Source organism: Terrapene carolina, unplaced genomic scaffold, assembly GCF_002925995.2.
Source record: "Terrapene carolina triunguis isolate 2854851 unplaced genomic scaffold, T_m_triunguis-2.0 Scaffold211, whole genome shotgun sequence".
NCBI lineage: Eukaryota > Metazoa > Chordata > Testudines > Emydidae > Terrapene > Terrapene triunguis.
Window position 1 is genome coordinate 29,583,262 of NW_020664562.1, and position 15,713 is coordinate 29,598,974.

The window sequence follows — 15,713 nt, forward strand, 5'->3', positions numbered from 1 at the left end:
GGGTGTGATTTTTTCCACACTCCTAGCCAACATAGCTATTCCAGCAAAAACTTGTTAATGAAGACCAGGCTAGAGAATAATGCATATTTCCCAAACCCAACTGCAGATTCCCAACCCCAGAGATGGGGCTCTGCAAGAATTGGGTAGGGAGAGGCCTGGGGCTGTGAGGCAGCTAACCTTTAGCCTTCTCTACAAGGGGAGATCTGTAGGAGTGATCATCTGTAGCCATAGTACTGGTCAGACAATCTTGCTATGCTTACTGCTCTAGACCATGTGCCTTTTGGAAGGACTTCGTTCTCCTCTGGCAGCTTTTAAAAAAATAACAAGTGCAAATTTTCTTGTGAAAGTGGCTTTCCAGGATTTCACATGGTTCTCTTGCTACATGCTATTTGTCTATCACTGGACTTTCCAAAACACCCTTCACTCTAGTATCTCAATGCAATTTATTTTCAGTCCCCTTGAAGTTTCCCAACAAACCTCAAAAAAGTTAATTGGGGCAAAATCCTACACAATGATCTGGTGGAAAACATCATGTGTATATCCATGAAAAATCAGCAACAAAAACCAGACACACATTTCATCCAGCTCAGTTATTAACAATGCATGTTACTGAAAGACTCTAAGAAGCTTTAGCAGCACACGTTAGGCAGAAGCGAAGAATTCACAAATCAACAGTTTGGCCCACATTTTCAGAAGATTCAAATTCAGATACACCTAAGGCCTGGTTGTCAGTAGTACAGATCTTAGGTCAGACCCTCAGAAAATCAGGCCTTAGGTGTCTAAGGTATGGCAACAAAATATGGAGGCAACTCAAAACCTGTGGCCACTTTTTGGAAGCATGGCCTTCTAAACCACATGTTTCTGAACAAATTAAGTAGAAATAGTATTTTCACTTTAAGTGTATTAAAGTCATGAGGACATTCATCAGGATGCTCTCTAAACACATTTAACCCTCTGCCTGTGCAACTGGATGTACGCTTTTCATCTAACAGCTTGCAATAACGGGAGGGGAGGGGGGAAGAGAGGGAATGAAGAATGTCGACAATTCAGGGGTTTAAGGCTGGTACAAAAAACCAAAAAAATGTAAAAGGTTGATTTTAATGTTTAAACATCGTTATCTGATTTTTCTATGATTACAGTTCTGTTTATTGTGGTCTTGTGTGTTCTCACCATGTAATTTCCAGTTCCACACTAAAGTTTGTGCTTTAGCCTCAATGAGGAAATCTTCAGGTAGGTTTAGTGCAGAAGATTAAGGCTGCATTAAGATTAAGTCTGAAATGTTCTGCTACCAATTAGCCCTCTAGTATTTCTGTAAGCTTTGAATTTTTGATGCGATCAATGACACCAAGTGGAGCCATCTTCTGTGGAGTGGTTATTAAAGATATAAAAATCAATACAAAGATGATACTTGGAAATCTATATCACAAGATAATGAATCACCATGAAAGCCGGCTAAGAAGGAATGTCAGCAAACCAAACAGAAGGTTTGTGCATAACAAAGTATTTGATGCCAGTAGAATTTAAGCTAAATTTTGCATGAGACAGAAGTCTTCAGGCAACACTTATGATACATTTGCATGGCAAGGTTTTAATGAGATGAAGACACAAGACCAACCACACACGGGGCTTTTTGTGCATTAAAGTAAGAGAGGCAGAGGGAAAGAGAGAGGGAGAGAGAGAGAAGAAGAAGATTATTGAGACATACCCTATTAAGACAATAATGCCATAATTTGACTTTAATGACAAAATGGCATTGAAAATGTTCTCTGTCAGTAATCCTCATTCAATTTCTTTTAAATGAAACATTATTTGCCTGCACCTTAAATGCTGATTGCTATTGGAGTTGCGTATTGGAGCTTCACAGGATACTCCAAATGTAATTTGAACTAGGGATTGATTCAGTTGCCTTCAAAGCAAGGTTTTTTCCTCTCCAAAATAGAGCTTGTGCATGAGTTTGCAAGTTCATATGGGTTTACTGCTTGACACGATTGTATGTGACATTACAGCATTTATGGTATTTCTGCCTTGCACGATGACATGCACAAAGAGCCAGAACTAGCAAAACAAATGCTTTGTTGTGTTATTTCTTTGCTTCCCTGGGAAATATACTCCTCACTAAGAGATACTGATATCAAAGACAGCTGTTCACAGTTCAAATCTAGTACATTATAAAACCACTTTCACTTTGAACTTCTAGTACAACATCCATTGTCAGGATTTCAAAGCATTTTACTGACATTAATTAAGGCACAAAACAGCCCTATAAGGTAAGTATTATTACACTCTTTTTGCAGATGGGGAAACTGAGGCACAGAGGCCATGTGACAGGCAGCATGGTCCAGGAGATACAGCACTAGACAGGGACTCAAGAGACCTGGTCCCGTCACTAACTTACAGAGTGACCTTAAAAAAGTCACGCCACCTCTTGGTGCCTCTGTTTCCCCCTGATGCTCCCTGTCTATTTAGACGGCAAAATCTCTGGGTCACGAACTATCTCTTCCTAGTATCAGAGGAGTAGCCATGTTAGTCTGGATCTGTAAAAAGCAACAAAGAGTCCTGTGGCACCTTATAGACTAACAGACGTATTGGAGCATAAGCTTTCATGGGGGGAGGGATAGCTCAGTGGTTTGAGCATTGACCTGCTAAACCAAGGGTTGTGAGTTCAATCCTTGAGGAGCCACTTAGGGATGTGGGTCAAAAATCAGTACTTGGTCCTGCCTAGTGAAGGGGCAGGGGGCTGGACTCAATGACCTTTCAAGGTCCCTTCCAGTTCTAGGAGACAGGACATCTCTGTTAATTTATATTAGGGGGGGGAGGGATAGCTCAGTGGTTTGAGCATTGACCTGCTAAACCCACGGTTGTGCGTTCAATCCTGGAGGGGCCATTTAGGGAACTGGGGTAAAAATCTGCTTGGGGATTGGTCCTGCTTTGAGCAGGGGTTTAGACTAGATGACCTCCTGAGGTCCCCTCCAACCCTGATATTCTATGATTCTATGGGTGAATACCCACTCTGTCAGATGCATGACTCTCTAGCTCTTCCTAGGTGCTTGTTTAGAACCAGCTCAGTGAGAACCTAACCTCCATTATGGCCTCTAGATACTACTGAAATACAAATAATAATACTAATAAAATATTAAAATAAAAAAATAAAAATAAACAGAGCCAGAATGAAAAAGCAGATCATGTAAATCTCATTCCTGTCCTTCACTCACAAGACCATCCTTCCACAAAAGCTCTAATTCTTAAATCTTTTCCTGTGGTACAGATATGCACAAACACTGTTTATATTTTCCCTTTTCAGGACTATATTGTTATATTTTCCTTTTCAGGAGTATTCAGCAGGATTAAGACACTTGCTTTTTAGAGTTGTAGTGTGGTACAACAGTCATCAATGCTTCTATTTCCTTGTTTCTCCTAGACACACATAGCTTTCGCATTTGCAGCTGTTAAGTAGCAACACTCACAGATAATCATGCTCACAATCACAGCTTATTGTGCTTTTAACAGGACGCTAAATGCGAGGCGGGTATTCTTTGTTAATCAGTAACTCACTGCTGATTTACAGATAGGCATTTTAGGTTTTCGGCCTCCCCCCGCCGGCCCCGTGAACTACTATGTCAACACATCAAACCAGGAGACTAATGGACCAGATCCTGCTGTAAATGTGTGTCACTCCAATGAGATTTACTCTGATTTAGACCAGCCCAGGATCTGGCCTAATTACCTTTTGTCCTGGACCTAAAGGCAAGCGCGGAGCATTTCGATAACCCCACTGCTGTGCATCAGCGCTTGGCTGGAGCAGGAGCGGCTCATTACTGAGTCACCAATTCATGGTGGAATTCCTCGAGAACTGGCTTTAAACAAAACAAAACAAAAAAAGAAAAAAAAAGAAAAAAAAAAACTTACTGCACAACAATGATGTTATTTAAAAGCAAAAATCAAATAAAATAAGAAAGAACCCGGACACACCTTGTATAGTTTTTTAACTAGTCATTACACTTTGGGCTTAATTTGCTTCCCTCCCTCTTTACCCCCTGAGGCTGTGAAGGCAAATAAACCATTCAGTAGCATAAAACAAGGCGCATTAGAACAGGCTTCAATAAAACACAGACCTCTCGCCCGCAACGTTTTTCACATGGCACAAAATGTTCTTCGCTGCAGTTTTAAATCTTGCAGCTTCGTGAGTGTTCTGACACCTCTTTATTGTCCCTTTCAAGTGCAAATGCCTAGGTATCCTGGCTATCAATGAAGCACTAGTGTTCACAGGCTGCATTCAGCGGCTGTTAGAGCTTCCTCTCCTTCATCTGCATCTGTACAATTTACATCAGTCACAGGCTCCCGAGCAGCGCCTGTGCTGCTGCTCAGAGGTTGCAGAAGGGCAAGGAGATCCTCCTACAGAACGGCAGCTAGTGGAGGCTGATCTGCACAGCCTTCAGAGAGGCAACCCAGCGGATGCTGTTTACTCCGGGAAGGGCGAGGAGCGGTAATGTGAACATTTCGAAGAGACACCACTACAATGTATGAAGCGAGTTCCCTGAGTGATCTCACTCCTGTGAGATCCAAGCTGCCTTGGAATTGCAGATGAATATTCAGGGCCCTAGTCTCAATGTCTCCGTTTGGGCATTCCTAGACTGTGTGTGGCTCACAGGGCCGGCTCCAGGCACCAGCTTGGCAAGCAGGTGCTTGGAGCGGCCACTCCGGAGAGGGGCGGCAGGTCCAGCTATTCGGCAGCAATTTGGCGGACAGTCCCTCACTCCCACTTGGAGCGAAGGACCTTCCGCCAAATTGCCACCGCAGATCGCAATCTTTTTTTTTTTTTTTTTTTGGCTGCTTGGGGCGGCCAAAACCCTGGAGCCGGCCCTGGTGGCTCAGAAAGGGGCCTGGGCCTGCTTTATGCAGCCTTTTGGGTGTCAGAAATAGGTGGCCGAATACATTCTTACCTGTGAAAGTGATATTATTCCTTGCATAGCACCTCCGGGAAAGAATGCATTGACAACAGGACATAGCCTCCCCATTGTCCAGCAAGGGCTCCCTCAAAAATTACCCACCTTAGCCTGTGATAAACCCAGGTACCAGGGTGTGTGTTCTGACACACAGGGATAAGACACTGGGGAAGCTCTATATTTGCTTCCCCAATCACTTTCACCTTGGAAGGAGGCAACACCACTTGATAAACAAACACATTAAGTGGTTTATGCTGGAAGTGTCTACAATTTGTTCCTGAAAAAATAAATTCGGATTATTCCAACAGCACATTGTTATAAACTGTCTCACTTGACAGAGGATGTGGTGGGGGAGAAGACCTAAAGAGATTCTGGGACATTTTCCCTTTCTCCCATGAAAGTGATTGGGATATAGCTGCCCTTTTGGCACAATGTTGTTCACTGCAAGAACAAACAAACAAGGTGCTCTTCAGTTAAATTCTAGGGGACTAAATCTGGCCAGAACAGAGTTGCTATATTTCAGGTTCCCAAAAAGAGGACTCTGCAGGGGGTGGGGGGAGTTGAAGGAGGGTACCTGTGGCAGGGGTACTCACTGGAGGTTGGAAGCAGTGTTGCTCCCTGTCATGGTGGCAGGGCAGCAAGCCCAGGACACAGCGACAGCCATCAGTCAGCACCTCCCTGAGGAACCCCCTCCCCAGCGCTGGGAGCCTGGCCTGGGTAGGTGGAATCTGGCAGCTGTGGCTGCAGGGAAATGGACCAATCAGCTGCCAATGCAGAGGAGGGACCAATCGGGAAGCAGACCAATCAGGGCTCTTTCTGAGCTTCAGCCATCTGGTCTGAAAAAATCCTGGACTGTCTATTATTTGAAAAATCCGCCTGGACAGAGGCTCAAAAGAGAGGCAATGTCCAGGAAAACCTGGACGTATGGTAACCCTTGGCCAAAATATGTAGCTAGGAAGAGTCCATACCCTGAAGAGCTTGCTATGTGTATGTACAGCACGTAGCACCATGGGCTCCTAATCCTGGATGGGGCTTCTAGGTGCTACCATAATGAAAATAATATGTAACAATAATAATGGCTTAGCAGTGTCTAAAGCAGGGATGGTTTGCAGTAACTGGAGGCATTCCAAGACTCCTTTCAATTTGGTGGCAGATATGTATTTTATTAAACTGGGTAGATATACCTATTTCTAAAAAAATCACCATATGGAGCCTCCAGTATGGAACCAGTAAGGCGCTGGTATAACATGTGGTGTATCCAATTCCTATGCTTTTTCTCAGCGGAGTTTACTGGTGCAATATTCATGCTAAGAACATAGTTAATAGCAGTAGTTTCCATGCTTTGTTGTTTTTTCTTTGTTGTGTCTTTCAGGAACCAGGAGATGAGCTGAATGAAAGCTGAATGAAAGCCACCAGTGGGGAGTGTGTTGTACTAGGCCACCCTGCTGATCAACTAAAATAATAAGTTATCATATGCTTTATCTCAGCGACAATGCTATCAGATTATATTATTGTTCCTTGTTTTACTAGCAAAGCATAATTGTGTATGATAGGGACTCTCCATGGACCACCAGAACAGACGAAGAACATTAAGAGTGATTCGGAAGTTGGGAGGAGAAGCAGTCCATGGGAAGATCTTTTTTTTCTGTTTTGCAGAATGAAAAAGTTGGAGAACCACTAGCATTCCCATTCACCATAATGTTATATGTCTGCATATTCTTTGTTTAGAAAGGAGAATGTGAACCACCTCATTACAAATTCAGCTGAAGCCTGCATTATCAGTCCTTCTGACCCCAACCTCCACCTTATTGTCTTTTTTACATCATGTCTAAAATTAGCTTGTCATCTCTTTCTTTTATCTATTTTGGGAGGCACTTCAACATTTTTGGTTGCCAAAATAACTATTAATCATAATAGTACATATTGCATTAATGGTTCTAGTATTAATTCAATTTGTTAAGAGGACTCTCTCTTTCTAAACATAGAACCTAATTTTCTAGAGTATTTTTCCCTCCATCTTTTTGTGCCTGTAGATAAAAAAAAGATCAGTCTCCATGTACAATCATTCCTTAAACCTCTACTGGCTGAGGGAGTTCATTGTGGTGATGTTTTTTCTATTTGTATATTTTAGTTTGGCCCCTAGCTGCTATGACCTGGAGATTGCCCATAAGCTTATTTCATTTCACAGCTACAGTCCATCAGATGGGTTACCGCTGCACTCATATAAATTTGAACTAGCGACCTACCTGTGGACTAAACCACCCACGCTGTTTAGTCCCTCCCTTAAATAGCATTTTCCAGTGCACTGTATAAACTCCCAGCACTCTCTGTTTAGCTGTAACATTTACTTGCCTTGCTCTCATGGAGATAAATATTTAGGGTAATATTTTTGTTAAAGGATGCAGATTTCCCAAATGAAGTAAACATACAAAAGATGAATTTGTTGCACAAAATCTAGAAGTACTCAGAAGTCAAAGATGAAAGACCATAAGTTGACTGAAATTGTTGACAAGCAACAGTGTAATAAGAGCATTACAACAGTGGAAGAATTAGATTGAAAAATGCACAGTAAAATGCTTGCAAACACAGATGGATTTAAGCTCATATGCTACTATTTTTCTTACTAAAAATATAGCCACAGTATTAGAAATAAGGTAATTGAAGAGGACTACTAGTGGAAATTTAGGAGAGATGGTAAAGGGAGACTTTCAAACAAACAAAAAAACTCAAACCTTCATGTCAACTGAGGTAGTCCCCATATCCAGAAATAGGTGCATGCAGGATAACAGACTTAAGCAGGCAGCTAACCTGTTGGGCAAGCTCTGGCAAATAAAGAACACTGGTTAACTCAGTACGATCATCATCCAAGTAGGATGGGAGCAGGGAAAAGGTTTATTAGCAACCCCTGAAAGGATTTTCAAACTCACCTGGCACTCTTGTCAGCCCCTTGACTCTGTGCCAAATGACACTTGCCTTGCTCTCAAAAGGCAGCATAATTTTTAATTGCTATCCTTAGTGCACCTAAAGCAATGTCAGCAGTCACCCCACTCCATTGCCTTATGCTTCACACCACCTGGGGCTGGCACAAATCCCTTGAGTTGGCAAGGCACTGTGACTTTCTTTTCCCTTGCAGCTGTTTTGTGAAGGGTACAATGATTTATAGTGTCTCCTTGAAGTGCTCAAGTGGCAGCATGTCATGCTGCTGTCTAGGGATAGGAACTTGGGGTCCTGAGCTTGCCTACAGCCTCAGGGGGTGAGAGGAAGACTACACTGAAGAATAGGGGTGGGAGTTGGAGAAAGAAGACCTAATCGAGCTCTAGCTAATCCAGAAATAGCATTGAAGTTGAGAGGGAGCCATGACCATCTCTCCTTGGCCAGAAAGGCTTTGAGGAAGGAATAAAAGGGAACAGGGATGAGGAAGACATTTAAATGAAAGCCCCCATAATATTACTTAGAAGCTTTTATGGATCACTTACCCAGGCTTAGACTCCATAGCGCTCAGCACCAGATGAGGAGATGTCCCAAGAGTTGAGTTCTGCCACCTGGAGCTAAAAACAAAAACAAACAAACAAAAAGCCATTAGTTGATTTAAAAATGCAACAGCAAACAAACATTAACAGGATTTAAAATAAACATGGTAAGTTCAATTACATCCCTAGCCACAGTGAATAGTTCGATCTATATGTATCTGACAGAGGGAAGGACATGGGGGATTCTTCTTCCTCCGTTAGTGAAGCTTGAGGAGAGCCAGAAGGATCGTGCAGACAAGGAAGGCACGAAAGAAAAGGTGGCTGAATGGTTTCAGGAGCTGAGCAGCGTGACAGAGCAGGTGGAGAGCTGCTGCTAGCCCACCCAACTCAGGGAGGGGGTTAATTAAAAAATCAATTTGCAATCTTCTGTAATTAGTTTGAAGAGAACCATCATTGCCACCTGCTTGTATTGATTGTGACAATACAGGTTAGCCACTGGAAAACTGCCACCACCGTTTTAAAAGTGCATTTCTTGCTTCAGCTGGAGGGTAGTCTGCTGCTTTTGGAACTTGAAGGAGGAGGTCTGAACTCTTCCTCTAGCATCTGCTCCTTCCATAAGCAGAGACCCAGTGGAAAAAGCAAAGGTTTATTTTAATTTGCAAGCCATTGCTTTCTTTCATGTCTTTTTCTTGAGTTGGCATTTGCTCCTCTGACTGGAACAGGCACTCAACATATTAGGGCAAAACTTCACCCTTTTGTTTCCCACCTTTGGCTGGTGCTATACCTCTGTCATTTCTGAAATACGCATCACATTTCTCTTAAATTTCAAATTGGTGGCCAAGGTAACTGCAAATGAATCAAAAGTGACTTAGCTCACAAGTTGTTGTCAGAAACTGTCTCAGCATCTTCTTAAATTCTGGCCAAACCCTGCTCTGTTATGTTAGCCAAAATCTGAAGACATTCGATTTACATCAATAGATAGAGTGCTAGATCTTCAACTAACATAAGCCAACATATTGCAGCCAATGGAGCTACTCCAGTTTACACCAGCTGGGGATCTGGTCCTGGAATCAATAAAGCTATTCCCTGGGTGTAAACAAGAGCAGAACATTGCCCTCCATCTCACTGTGTGTGTCTGTCTGTCCCTGCTTCCTCCTGTCTTTCTCCATCCTCATCCCTGGCTTCCTTGACTTTGATGGGAACACCCAGACCATCCCTCTGCTAAATGAAGCAGGCAAGTATTTCTTACTCACTTTTATTAATGTGTATCTTATTTGTGATCCTGTGTGTCTATTATTTATTATTCTTTAAGCCAGTGTTTCCCAAACTTGGGATGCCGCTTGTGTAGGGAAAGCCCCTGGCGGGCCGGGCCGGGCCGGGCCGGGCCGGTTTGTTTACCTGCCCCGTCCGCAGGTTCGTCCGATTGCGGCTCCCACTGACCGCGGTTCACTGCTCCAGGCCAATGGGAGCTGCTGGAAGCGGTGCGGGCTGAGGGACGTACTGGCCGCCGCTTCCAGCAGCTCCCATTGGCCTGGAGCAGCGAACCGCGGCCACTGGGAGCCGCGATCGGCCGAACTTGCAGACGGGGCAGGTAAACAAACCAGCCCGGCCCAGCCCGCCAGGGGCTTTCCCTACACAAGCGGCGTCCCAAGTTTGGGAAACACTGCTTTAAGCAGTTTGTGTGTGTTTGAGAGCCAGGGACTGTTTTACACATTTACAATCTGATCAAAAACAGTTCATGAGTAGAAAAAGGCAAGTTGGAAATAAAAAAAACGTTCAGCCATGAGCAGATGGACTGTAGTTTGGAAACGTTTGGTTGGCTGACCCAGTGGCTAACCTATCCCATAGCACATGCGTATTTGATTCCCATGTCAGTCATTCCCTGGTTGAGAAAAGGCCTAATTTCACTTTATATGGATCCCTGCTGCTGAGCTAGCAGTAGCTGGGGTCTCAAGAATTCCCATCCAGCCTAACTTGGCCAAGAAAACATTCCACTAAGCGGCGATCTAACATCTGATTTTCTTCTCCTTGGATGATATACAAAGGTAATTTAACCCACTTTGTTAATTTAAAAAAAATCTGGTTTTACAGTTCACATCCCAAGTATTAACAAGGGGGCAATGTAGGCAGTGGACAGGACACATGACCAGGCGACAGAAAACCTGGTTTTCTTCTCAGTTCTGCCACTGAATCACTGGGTTGCCTTGGGCAAGAGACTTATCCTTCCCAGGCATTGGTTCCTAAAGGGATAAAATGGGGATAGACACCACCCTCTCTGAAGTGCTTTGAGATCCTCAGTGCTAAGTAATATTACTACGTGGCTGGGCCTATACTTTGTTTTTTTAAAGTGAAAACTCTGTGTTTTAAGCCCAGAAGAAGCATGTTTGCAGCTTAGAATTCAACTGTATTTACAAATGACCCTGATGACAATGTCATTTATTTACTTACCAATAATCTGCATTAGGCACCACAAGGGTGATTCATTGTCTGATACATTTATCAGTATAGTACAGTGGAAGAGGAGTTGAACTGCTGCTCAGATGCATCAGCAATGCAAGTTGCAGTCTAATAATGTGGTAAATGCTGCCATCTGGCTCAGGTTGGCAATGGTCACTTATTTTAAAAAAGGACCGTTTAGCATTAAACAGTACAGGGGTTGGGAGAGAAGGTGGGGGTTCAACAGCTGTCAGAACTCTCCTTCGAATTTAATTAAAAAGGCTAACTGCTCAAAGCATGTAGGGTTAGAAAACAACATGAGCATGCGTTCAGGGAATAGTCATATTACATATAGTAATATATATATATTTTCCAAATATCCAGAAAGAAGGGGAAGTACTCATTTTAATATAGCTTTATTTTGAACAGGATGAGTAAAGGATTCACGTCAGCATTAAGTTAAAAATTTTACAGTATTTTCTTTTGACGAATCAAGAAGGCATACAGCATATTTCTGTATATAATTTTACAGTTATAGAAAACATATGATAAAGTAAAGTTACAATGTGGCACATAATTCCAAATACTGGAGGATAAAACTAGTTCATAGCATCTGTTCTGAAAGCTTCCAGTGAGAACGTTTGCGCATCTGTGGTTTACAAACAGCACCTTGCCAGACTGGTAAAGATTAAGCTGTAATTATTCTTCTTAGGAAATCACTGTAGCTTTTAAAAAATTATTTAGGTAACCAGCAAGAGCATCTCCATGCAAAGGAAGAGAATATAATGATTTCTTGTCCTCATGCGCCTGGAAATTGTGGCATTTTTATCCTATAAAATTTGGGCCTTACTTTACATTGTAGTGCACCCATGTGTGGTCATTGTACTCATTTTGCACTGGTGTAAAAGTACTACCATTGTGATATGGTAACATTTTACACCCACTTTACACTGGGGTGAAGGATGATAAAAGGTTGAAGGCAATGGAAAATCCAGTCCTGTGACTTCAAGTCTTAAAGCCCATCTTCTTAAAGTAGAAGCAGGAAGAGAGACTGGATGTTTTGTATCTGAGGAGAATGAACACAATGTATTGAACAAAAGGGCAGTGGGAATATTTCAAATTTAGGTAAAAGGGCAGTAGCCTTTTTCTGTAATTCCAGAGAAAACTTCAATTGACTTTCAGAAGAAAGTTCAGTGCAGATTTGAGGATGACTATCTCAGAATCAAATTGCAAATAGGAAAGAGTAATTGATAAGGCTTTTAGTTCACTGATCCTGTGCTCTGACAAAAGAGTAATTAAAAAACAACTAACGGTTGAAAAGAACAAAGAAATGTAACTGAAAATTTCAAAAGAAGAATTTTTAGGGGCTGTGAATTCAATACTCAGGTTCAATTAACTTAATGGGATGTGGTCAGGAGAGCTCAGAAGCTAAATACCCTAAGCAACCTTATAATGTGCTTCCAATAGCACCTAAAGCTGCAATTGGCACTAAGAATCCTTCAAAATGTGAAAAGTTGAGGCAAACTGAAAATCTTTTAGCCTAAGCTTCTGTCTCTATGACAAAAGGCAAATGTTACACTAATTCCATAATACTGTAGATAAAAGGAGGTAGAAGAGTGTTTAACATGTCTTACTGTAAAATACCTCCAATTAATTCTTAATATCCCTCTTTATTAAAAGAGGAAATCTATTCAGGTTAACACCAGGCATCCCTGGTGGCTGCATTAGGCCTTGAATTGACCAGAATCAAAGGAGGTAGATGTAGAAACAACCTTCGCTGCACAGAGCAGGCCGAAACCTGGGTCCAGCTGAGTCTTCTGCACAGAGTTCCCAGGAGGTGTGTGTCTGTGGGCCATTTAGGTGTTACACCGTTAGATGCTAACATGGATTCCGAGGGGGCGAGCATCTGCCTTGTGGTGGCCATGTAGTTAGAGCTGACTACAGAATGACAATTCCGTTCTGTTTCACAGCAACTTTTTGAGGGTTCTAAATGTTTTTGGAATGAAAACAAAATTTTTCAAACATTTTTGCACAAAAGGGATTACATCAAAATGTCCCTTATTGAACTGAAACAGAACGGGGTGTTGTTGCTGGTGGTTAAGGTCTGGGAGATCCAGATCCAAGTCCTTGCTCTGCCTGATTCAGAGTGATCAGTGTTGAAAAACTTTGCTTTAAAAAAGGCAGTGTAGAGACTGAAACCTGGGTGTCCCCAATCCTAGGCCAGTGCCCTAACCACCAGGCTATAGCGGGTGAGCCTCTCTCAAAATGGATACAGCTACATGAAGCGTTTTGATTTTGACAAAAGAGTTTGTTCCAACTTGGTCTACGTGTAATGCTTATGTCACTGCCTTCCTTTCCCAAGGGCAGTCATAGGTATGGCAATGAATGGAGTGGGAGGGAAAAGATACGCCTGCAAGCTCTCTATGTACCTAAGTACAGGAACTGGTTTTGTCTCCCACCTCCATAATTATACAGGTGTTACTGCAGCCCTATGGATGTCCCAGCTGGTGAGAGAGGTCAGAGATATGTACAGTGCTCCCTGATCTCTGCAAGCAGGCACATAAACTTCCATTAATAAAACAGGCCACCTTGACTCCCTTTACACATCATGCCGAGATTCTTCAGGCTTATCAGCCATTGGAAAAACTGGGTCTAGGACTGGACCTTTTGGTGTGTTAAGCTGATTAACTATTGCCTTGCCTTCCTTTATATATCAATTTTTTAGAAAGGTTCGTGGGAAGAGCAGTTGTAAAAGAGAGTCAGCACTTTTCCCACCACCCCTGGTCTCAGCTCTCCCACCGTTAAACTGAAAATCCACTGCACAGCAGTAAGTGCACAACAACATTTGTGAACCCTGCAACTGATTCAAAAGGAATAATCAATTAAATAGAAAACTTTCTAGTATGTGTTTCTATTTCCTTTAATAAAAAACTAGCTAGGGCAGCAGCCATTCTAAACATTCCTCAATGTAAATTAATGGGATCCACCCATCTTAATCTGCCTGCAGGAAATGAAGTGTAAAAAAAAATCTAAAGAAAGAAGCACTTCCTAATTGTCTACACTACCACTTACGTCACTCAGGGGTATGAATAAGCCACCCCCCTGAGCAAAGTAAGTTACATGGACCTAAGCGCTGGTGTGGACAGCGCTAGGTCGGTGGGAGAGGTTCTCCCACTGACATAGCTACTGCCGCTCGTTGGGAGGTAAAATCATTAAGTCGATGGCAGAGCTCTCATCTGTCGACTTACAGTGGTTACACTAGAGAATTTACAGTGACGCAGCTGCAAGCTCTGGTGATTTTGGAGGTTGCAAACACCCATCTCACCTCCTGTGAATCTTTTGATGGAGGCCCTGACAGCCTCTTTTGCTCACAATGCCAACAAACTGATTGGACATTAGAATTCTCTGATGGCCACTTGTCCTCGTTGATGTAGCCTGGAAAAGAACTGTAATTCAATCTAACAGACATCACGTAGCATTACTGCTGATCTGGGGAAGATGGGATATTGGTGAACAACTTTCAATAAGGATGTTCACCACCTGAGCACAAAGCTCAGGAACCCCTCTCCCCCCACACCAAATTGTGCTTTCAGCGCTTAGTCTTGATTCTTTCTGGGAGGTGAAAAGACGCACATACAATACGTAACCCAACCAGTCAATTCCAAAGTCCTTTTTGCAACTGATAACTCATTTGTTACCCTGAAAAAAGACTTTATAATTGAATATCAGAAAATCTACATTGGCTAGCTATTACTTCCTGGGCCAGAAGAAGTAAGCAAAACTCATTTCCACTTCGTTTTGTCTTTGTACTTGGACATTTTCCTCCTACATGTATTAGTGACCATGCTGGTATTAAATGGCTTTTTTCCATTTGTTGGTTAGAAAATCTTTCTAAGCAATTTTCTAATAGTTTAAAAAATAATATTCCCAAATGTAAATAGCAATAGCAAATTAATTGGGGAGGAGTTAAAAACCTGGCCTCTACTAATGGTTTTAACCAAAGAGTGCAATTACTAGTACATTTTGCATGTAAACCTGTTTCTAGCCTCATGAAATCCCCAAATCTGACACACACAAAAACAGAGCTCTTTCATTGCAATGGCTGGGTATCTTACTATCTTAACTGTATCTTACTATCTGAACTGTAGCTGTTAGAGTGGTGAACTGGAGATATTACTTTATAGCTATAGAGAGAACTTTAATTTTCAAATCTGTGTTCCAGGAAAAGAGAACCCCCTAGGTGAAGTCTTCATTAATTCGTTGAGCGACACTGTTCCATAGGAGGGTATTTGCTCTGATTCTTAACAGGAGATAGGGGACACTTTGTAGAGCATCCAAGTGTTTAATGGTAGACCTTATAGTCTCTTCAGCTAATTTTTATGTTTTAGGTTTTTGTATCAAATTTAAAGAACACAACCCTCAGGCAAGGTCCAAAGGTTTATTTTGAAATGGGAACAAGATCTTTGAAAAGCTCTCTCATTCACCCCGTGGAAATTAGAAAAAGGAAATTAAAATGATCAACTGAAGTGAAGAAAAACTGAATCTAATCGTGTAAATTTAAAATGCAGCTAAGTATGTGCCAATGTCTGGGCTTGAGAATGAGATAATAGACAGCATGCTAATGAAGACATAGCAATTGGACTCACAAAGCCATAGATGAGAAAGAGGGAGAAATGAAGAGTCACACACCTTTCTTTGCTGGGATGTGATACCCACATTGGCCCTGTAACCACTGGCTGGAATCAAGGACAAACTCCTTTCAGGGAGATATTAAATACTCGCTGATAGCTAGCTGGGCTGAGAGAGAGAGAGAGAGAGAGAGAAGGAGAGTGGTAATAAATATAGTTTTCAGGCTACATAACAT

General features: G+C 42.2%; 1 long non-coding RNA gene across 1 annotated transcript in view; it reads right to left on the reverse strand.

Moving 5' to 3' along the window:
- The window catches only part of LOC115271264, a 268,475-nt gene that overhangs the window by 150,857 nt on the left and 101,905 nt on the right, over nucleotides 1-15,713 (reverse strand). Inside the window, exon 2 of the long non-coding RNA XR_003899870.1 lies at nucleotides 8,420-8,491. This is a non-coding gene — a long non-coding RNA (uncharacterized LOC115271264). The remainder of the gene's footprint in view (nucleotides 1-8,419; nucleotides 8,492-15,713) is intronic.